We start from the raw sequence: 7,222 nt of genomic DNA on the forward strand, positions 1-7,222 counted from the left end.
AGCTGCCTGTAGAGGAGAACTAAAAGCCAAGAGGGATCTCAGCAAGAAGTCTGCAGAAAGAACGAATTTACCCAACTACGTATGCTGCGCCATGCCACACCATGATTGTGCTCATCTGTCTCCAGGGTCTTCAGTCCTACCAACATTTACCGTATTTGATGTCCATTCTATACACTACACCTTCCATTCGAAAGAAAAAAGAGTGGATTAATCTGCTATAAAGTGGTAGGTGTGCAAAATCCAATTGCTACCAGCAGCCTGATTGCAAAACCCTGGGTAAGTCTAAGAAAACTTTATCCTTTGTTTCAGTAAGCTTTATCACTAAGATTTGTTCGCCCTTAGGGTCTTACCTCCAATGTCCTAACACTTGCATGCTGCACCTGTGTCTCTGAGATGACATAACTCTCCCCATGATTTTCAACTGCATGACTTACTGTAGCAAAACCTAATCCAAAGAAGAAGAGATACAGATTTATCATAAATTCAGTCAGGGGGCACGGTCCCCACAGTATAACTTTCAGAAGCAGAAATCCTAGCTGCTACCGGTGAAATGAAACACCTCGCTGTTTCTAGAAATATCAGGAAAAAAACCTTTTCCTGCCTCCTGTTTGTCAAGCTGTACAAGAAGTGAAAGTTATGTCAAAGGCTAACACATTATTAGCTTGATAGGACAAGGTAATTTTCGGCTCTGAGTAAGAGATTGAGCTATTAAAGTAAAATCCTTGAAAAACTGATATACTTATTTCTAGATGGCTCTAGAGAATTCATGGCAAAAGGACTCTATGATGATGGGCTCTTGCTGTAGAGGGAAGCTACCCATCAACTCTGAGAACATTCCAGGAATTCTGGTGTTCACTGAGTTCACACGATAGAGACAACGCTGCCAGACACAATATCCTATCTAATGTTACTAAAACCTTTAAAAGCATGAAAGCATGAACATATTCTCTTACAGAACGAACACACTGCTCTGGGCACACCAGACAGTACTTAAACCCAGCAGTGTACACACTTTTACAAACATAATGTGGTCTTGCTCCCTAAAAGTTTTGGGATTTTTTTTTTTATTAGCATGATTTTTTTAACACCCACACAAAACTTAAGTGTTCTGAGAACAAGGAGGACATGGATGGGTTATTTTTCAGTAGAACTAATAATCTATTTATAAGTTGAACTGGTCTGTTGCTTATGGTTCCTGGATCAGCAAGAAACAGTGAAACTGCTGAGTGATGCTACTAATGGTTTGGCAGGATCCGTGTATAAGAAGGGTACCTGCTCGTATGGAGAATCAGCCTGCTTACTTGCAGGCACAAATTGGGCATCCAGTTAAGGACTTCATTTGGCATCCTAAAAGCTGTGTCTGGCTTTCTGAAATTCTAAGGGTCAGTTCTGGAGGAAAAAACCCAAATTTTAAGACATTTTAAAGAGGCTACCAGATATAAACTATACAGCACAATAAAAACTATATATAAATGGTAAATTAAAATATATGACTTATACATCCTGGGTTAGAAAGAACAGAAGAGGAGAGGAGGGCTAGACTGGGAGAACAGAGAATGTGTCCAAGGTGGATAGATATGATCTAGTTTACTCTTCACCTTATAGATGAATTGGAACAGTTCTGAGTAGAAAAAGACAACAAACAATGGCCTTAATGAGGGGGAGCACATGAAGGTCAAAAAACACATGCATCTTAGAGACTCATTTACTGATTTAATCCAGCATTTTGAATTTGCTAAAGCTTGAAAACAGAGATACTAGAAGCCATTAAAGACGAATGCTGTGAAAACCAATGTATGAAGCAATTTGAGATGGTCTCTCAACATAGCAACACAGACCTCCACCCAAATAATACATTCCATTTTTACATCATTAGGCTGAATGGAATGAGGAGGTGGCTAGGAGCTGAACACTAATAATCCCAGTAATCTGAAGGCAGAAAGATCCACAATTCTGATGAAGTCTGGGAAATTATAAAGAAAGTGGCTATTAGATTACGGCATCCCACCGATGACAGGGAATAGGGGGCTAAACAGTATGGAAAAATGGAAGGAGCAAAGAAAGAAGTGAAAGTCTGAGTAAGTAAGATGATAGAATTTGGTGCCTAAAGACATCCGATTTCTTAGTATCTCAGGAAAGCAATAAGGTTGTGAGCAAATCCTATTGAAACCTTGATTATTGCTTGTGCCACTGAGCTCATGTCCCAGTAGGGCTTTACGCTTGAATCAGACTCCAACGTGAGACATTTTAATTGTGATTGCTGGGCCAGCAGGAAATGGTGAGCCTAATGGGCTGGTAATATTTAAGTCAAGTCATCGAAGAGAGAAAACATGCAGAGCAGTGTGGAACACCAAAGAGGAAAAGAAGTGACAAAGTAATGGGTTACCTGGGGCCAAAGAGGAAGGAAGTTGCTGGTAGAAGCAGAGATAAACAAGCCTTGGAGAAAAGGAGGGTGACTTCCTGCTTTTGGGTGGTTGGGTTTTTTTAAAATAACTTTCCCCAATATGTTGTTGGTGGTGTGACCTGAGCTATCTCAGTTTAAATTCAGAGTGATTTTTTTGCTTCAGTTTAGTTTCCTTATAGAGGCATATATCTAGCAGAATCCACAATCAAATTTGCCTCAAGTAGAGAACAGTGCAAAAATTGCTGACTCATGCAATCTCTGAGGTCCAAAGGGACCTCTAGAGATTGTCTAATACAACATCTCTGCTCAAAGCAGGGGCAACTAGAGCAGTGAGGTTTTGAGTAGCTCCAAGGATGGAGGCTCCTCAACGTCTCTGGGCAACTTGTTCCAGTGTTTGACCACCTGTACAGTAAAAAAGTTTTCTTTTATGTTTAAACAGAATTTCCTGTATTTCAGTTTGTGCCCATTACCTCTTGTCCTTTCACTAGGCACTACTGAGTTCTGGTTCTGCCTTCCTTACCCCTGCTCTATCAGGTAGTTATACACATTGAAAAGACCTGCCCTAAGTCTTCTTTTGTCTAGGGTGAACAGTCCCAGATCTCTCAGCCTCCTCTCATATGTCAGATGCTCCAGTACTTCAGTCATCTTCACGGCTCTTTGCTGGACCCGCTCCAGTATGTCCATGTCTCTCTCGCACTGGGGAGCCCAGAACTTGACCCAGAACTCCACATGGGTGTCACCAGGACTGAGCAGAGGGGAAGGATCACCTCATTCGACCTACTGGTGATGCTGCAACGGTGCACCAGGTCAACTTGTCCTGGTCAACAAACTCTCTTCAAAGCTGTCTTCTAACTGATTGACACTCACTCTGTTCTGGTGCATGGTGCTGTTCCTCCCTAGGGGCAGGAATTAGCATTTCCCTTCATTGAACTTTATGAGGTTCTTTTTGGCCCATTTCCCCAGCCTGTTCAGGTCCCTCTGAATGGCAGCACACCCATCTGAACTATCAACCACTCCTTCCAAATTTTTATAATTTGCAGTCTTTCTGAGGATGCCCTTTGTCACATCAATGAGGTCATTAATGAAGATGTTAAACAGTGTTGGCCCTAGTATCTTTCCCTAGGGTACACCACTAGTGACTGGCCTCCAGCTGCTGATCACAACCCAGCAGTTCACCCAGTTTTCAGTCCACCTCACTGTCTGCTCATCTAGCCTGTACTTCTTGAGTTCATCTATGAGGATGTTACTGAAGATACTATCAAAGGACATATTGAAGACAAGACAAAAAACATTATCTGCTTTTCTCGCATCCACTGAACCAATCATCTCACTGTAGAAGGCCATCAGGTTGCTTCAGCATGACTTCCCCTTCATAAATCCATGCTGACTTCTCCCCATCATCTTGCTGTCCTTCATATGTTTGGAAGTGGTTTCCAGGATTATTTGCTTCACCACCTTCTCAGGGACTGAGATGAGACTGACTGGCCTGTAGTTCCCTGGATCTTCCTTGTCCTTATTGAGGATATCAGTAACATTTGCTTTCTTCCAGTCTTCAGGAACCTTCCCCAGTCTCCATGATCTTTCACATACTATTGAGAGTGGCCTCTCAGTAACATTGGCTAGCTCCCTTAGCATTCATGGGTGCATCCCATCAGGCCCCATGGAATTGTGTATGTCCAGTTTGTTTAAATGTTCCCCAAGGTGATCCTTGTTCACAGAGGGAAGTCCTCCTTGCTCCAGACTTTCCTACTGGTCTCAGAGATCTGTAATTTCTTGAGGCAAATCTTACTAGTAAAGACTGAAGCAAAGAAGGCATTCAGTCCCTCGGCCTTCTCCATGTCCTTTGTCATCAGCTCCCACACCCCATGGAGCAGTGGGCCTGCATTTTCCCTAGTTTTAATTTTGCACCTGTTATACCTGTAGAGGCTTTTCTAGTTGCCCTTCACATCCTTTACCAGATACAGTATCTGGCTTTCCTAACACCATCTCTGCATGCTTGGACAGTGTGTCTATATTCTTCCTGGGTCACCTGTATCTCCTTCCACCTCTTATATTCTTCCTTTTTTGACTCAGAAGATCCTTGTTTATCCATACCAGCCTCCTGTCATCTTAGCTTGGCTTCCTACATGTTTGGATGGACCAATCTCAGGCTTGCAGAGGTGATCCTAGAAAATCAACAAGCTCTCTTGGAGTCTTCTCATCAATGCAGTCCAGAAACCTCCTGGATTGTTTTTGCCTTGCTGTGTTGTCCTTCCAGCAGATACCTGAGTGACTAAAGTCCGTCATGAGGACCAGGGCTTGCAAACATGATGATTCTTCCAACTGTCTGAAGAAGGCGTCATATACTACTTCCTCCTGATCAGGCAAGTCAGTAGCAGACACCCACTATGTTACCCACGTTGTTCTGCCCTCCAGTCCTGATCCACAAGCTCTCAGCTGGCTTTGTCCATCCCAAGGTATAGCTCAATGTGTCCTTACAGCTCTCCCATATATAAATATAAATAAAATATAACTCCCCTCCTTGCTGTGCGGACCTGTCCTTACAAAAGGACCTGTATCCAGCCATGGCAGCACTCCAGTTGCGAGAGTTAACCCACCACATCTCTGTGATCCCAAAGGAGATCACTGGCCTATATACTGCATGCAGACCTGTAATTCTTCCTGTTCATTCCCCTGGCTGTGTGTGTAAATTTAGAGGAATTTCAGACAGGCAGCCAGTTGTGCTGGTTTTCAAGATAAGGTACAAGTGCTTCCCCTCTCATACTGTCCTGCATGCACTTCCTTATTTGTGTGCATGCACTTGGGGTGAGCCTCCTTTGATTTTCTTTTGTTGGTTTCAACAGGTCTGGCTTGTCCACATCACCCTACACCCTTTCCTTACCAGCCTGGATGACCACTTCCTCACTTGATTGTGGGTCATCCTGTCTCTCCCTCATCATTCCTAGCTTAAAGCTGTCCTCATCAGGTTGGCCAGTGTGTTGGCAAGGATGGTTTTGCCCCCCTTAGGTGGATCCTGCCTCTTCCTAGCAGTCCGTGATCCTCAAAAAGGGTCCCATTGCAGCTTTTCTTTTCAAGCTCCAATTACCATCCCTTCTCCAGGACAGCAAATAAGACAGAACTATTGCAGAAGCCTATTACATTTGCAGAGAAGACTATGAGGGTAGCAGGATGACTGTGTTGTGTCAACAGTCCAACCTGGTTAGATCAAAATATATCACAGGGTTTCTCCAATATAGACCATTCTGTCTGAAATATATCTTTCCCATCGACTATGACAAAGACTCGGCTCCAAAAAGGAACAACCCAATTAATTTTTTAAAAATCCTTCATATTTTTCAGAATTATTTATCAGAGTTGATCACAAACTGTTACAAGACTTAGATTTGTACAGCAGCAGCATAAGAGGAGCTGGCATGATCTACTACAACTACAACAAAGAAACCTTTTTGCACATTAACTATCTCACCTGATGAGAAAGAAATGCAGTACTTGTCAGAAGCTAGGCAGAAATAGCCATCAACATACTGAGGAAATTTATTGTAAATTTTAGAAAAAACTTCACATTTTTGGGGGGCAAGCTTAATGGCATGCATAAGCTGAGGTGCACATTTATAGCCCTCTTTTTCCTCCCTCATTATAATGCACACTCTCCTGCCTGTGAACAAAGATCTCTGTAAGGTAAGAGTCACAACAGGTGGTAAACACTCCAGCATTTAAGGGCTTGTTTAGATGGTAAATGGAACCAATCCAATTAAATCAGTTGTAAATCACAACCTTAGCATTTCAGCAGTAGTTAGCATGAGACACAGATTTCAGAGCCATTTCAGTATAGCTTAATGTGATTTCTTTTATCAGCTTAAATTACATCAAAACCAGGGTCTACAAATAGACCTTAATCAAAATATGAATTAGAATGCAGTTATTTCCTTTGGTTCTAGAATAGAACATAGAATAATCCTAAGACTTCATAAACATATGCATACGCACACAGAACACTCACTGGTTCAGTGGGAAGACAGATTACAAATTACTCAGTGCTGCCAATTAGTGAACAAGCAGGAAAAAAAAATAATCTGCAAAAAGAAGTAAAGCAGAATGCTTCACAAAATGTATGCCATTTCTTTTATTTGATAAATGTCATAACTGATAGCGTCTTACCAGGAGAACCAGTGAACATCCTGTAATACTAGATATTGGAAAATATAAAAATATATAACATACGGGAAAGAAATTCTCATTCCAGCATTTTCTTAAATATTTAGCAAAGATTCTCAGAAGAGACTTGTGTCAGCTTGAGGGAGCTTTTATGCTGATAGATTGATATGATTGCTCAGAAATACTGCAAACAAGTTTCTGCAGGACCCCCTAAAACAAATCAGTGCTACTATATATACAACCCCCTGTTATGTTTCCTACCAGCATTTCTGTGGTCATGTTAAACCAGTGCAAATGTGCAAGAGCAAGCAAATCTTTAACCCTGCATGTTTCTGCAGAAAGTTTTCAAGTAACTTCCTGTAAGGATTCATCAGAAAATTTTGACCTGCTAAGCTCATTCAGTCAGGGAAGAAAAACTGTGCCACATGACCAATAACAACAGGCAGCATGGCTTGAATTACCAATATTGAACACCTCCACAAAACCACAGAGTAATTTTACAACACATCATTCAACTGCAAAGACTTTTGAGGAAACTGCAACCAACTGGGAGATGTTGCATAAAGAGACATGTAGGCAAAGATTCAAATAAGCAATTGATTTCAGCTTTAATACATACATAGCTACCTGAAGCATCTAGATTACTTTTACTCTCCTGTCGGC

The sequence above is a fragment of the Balearica regulorum genome, chromosome 2 (assembly GCF_011004875.1).
Source record: "Balearica regulorum gibbericeps isolate bBalReg1 chromosome 2, bBalReg1.pri, whole genome shotgun sequence".
Taxonomy (NCBI): Eukaryota; Metazoa; Chordata; class Aves; order Gruiformes; family Gruidae; genus Balearica; species Balearica regulorum.